This window comes from Cariama cristata, unplaced genomic scaffold (assembly GCF_000690535.1).
Source record: "Cariama cristata isolate BGI_N322 unplaced genomic scaffold, ASM69053v1 scaffold10280, whole genome shotgun sequence".
Classification (NCBI taxonomy): Eukaryota; Metazoa; Chordata; class Aves; order Cariamiformes; family Cariamidae; genus Cariama; species Cariama cristata.
This window is the reverse complement of record NW_009595253.1, coordinates 22,881-24,112: the sequence shown is the minus strand read 5'-3', so window position 1 is coordinate 24,112 and position 1,232 is coordinate 22,881. Positions and strand designations below refer to the sequence as shown.

The window sequence follows — 1,232 nt, the reverse complement described above, 5'->3', positions numbered from 1 at the left end:
TCGCACTAATGCATTATTCCCTTTGGCACCTGGGACTGCATACCGCTGTTTGCAATTCCATTGCAACTAGAAACCTGGATGTGTTGGGACTATCCCATCTCAGGGATAGAAGAGGGAGATTTTCCAGTCCTTGGAATGTAGAAAGCAGATGTGAAGAAGGTATTTCAGCGAGCTGCTGAGCTGCCGTTCAGCTCCTATAGAAAACCAGTGGCATGGCCATTTCTTCCATGATCTCCAGAGAGATCCCCCAAAGTGATGTGCTGGAAGCACCATTGGTAGCAAAGCTCCTTCCCTTTCAGACCACCTCCTTACCCTTTCACTTTTATTGTGGAAATTGAATTGCCTTGAGAATAAGGAGTCTGCACACATGGAGGAGATTACGTTTTCTGTTGGAGCGGTATTTTAGGGTCCCCCATTTCCCTTGCATTGCCCCATGCTCTCGGGTGCAGCAGAATGAGCAGCAAAGCGCAGGTAAATCGATGGCAGCTCAGTCAGGCCCAGCCCGGTTGTACGGACTGCTTCAGCTAAAGCCCTTCCAGGGATGCAGGGTGAAGGCATGCTCAAGAGGGGACTCTGGCTTCAGCGGACATTTTAAAAGATGTTTTATGCATTTCCAGCTTAAGAAAGCATGAAAAAGACTTGATTTGGCAAGCGTAGATGAATTTAGTTGGAGCAGAGCCCGAAGCCCAGGTAATTCTTTCGCTCACATCCATTTTTTTTGAGTGTGGAGTGGCTAAGCTGCTCCCGCTGGGAGGAAGCCGTCGGCAGTGGTGGCAGCCCCTCTTTTGGGGCAGCCCTTGCCCTCTCGTGGTGCCCCTGGGGACGGGGGGACAGGGGTGCAGCGGGCCTGAGCCTCGGCCTGCCCCCAGCTCTCCCTGATTTCCATCTCCTCAGGATTTCTGCGGTGAGTAACCACGTGCAAAAGCCAGAGCCAGTCACTGTTGCAGATGGAGTCCAACGGCAAAATGGCAGCAAAAGCAGATAGCCAGTGCTGTGTGAACTAGAAATGCCTTTGCATCATTCTCATGGTCCCTAGGTCGCTGTGTGCTTTGCCAAGCAGCCTTCTCTCCAGCTGTTTTTAAACGTGGCCTTCTTGATGATAATATCCCGCGGTTTCCACTGCCGTTTGCCAACAGTGTTTTCTTCAGTGAAGGTAGTAAGGGAATGCCAGCACCCATTAGTCCAACTCTCATCTTACTTCTTGCTAGACCTCTTCATATAGTCACTGGTTT

General features: G+C 50.7%; 1 protein-coding gene across 1 annotated transcript in view; it reads left to right on the top strand.

Moving 5' to 3' along the window:
• The first annotated feature begins 892 nt into the window (after window positions 1–892).
• Window positions 893–1,232, top strand: part of CTHRC1 (collagen triple helix repeat containing 1) — a 5,018-nt gene continuing 4,678 nt past the window's right edge. Inside the window, exon 1 of the mRNA XM_009701400.1 lies at window positions 893–934. The gene's annotated coding sequence lies outside the window, so the exon portion shown is untranslated. The remainder of the gene's footprint in view (window positions 935–1,232) is intronic.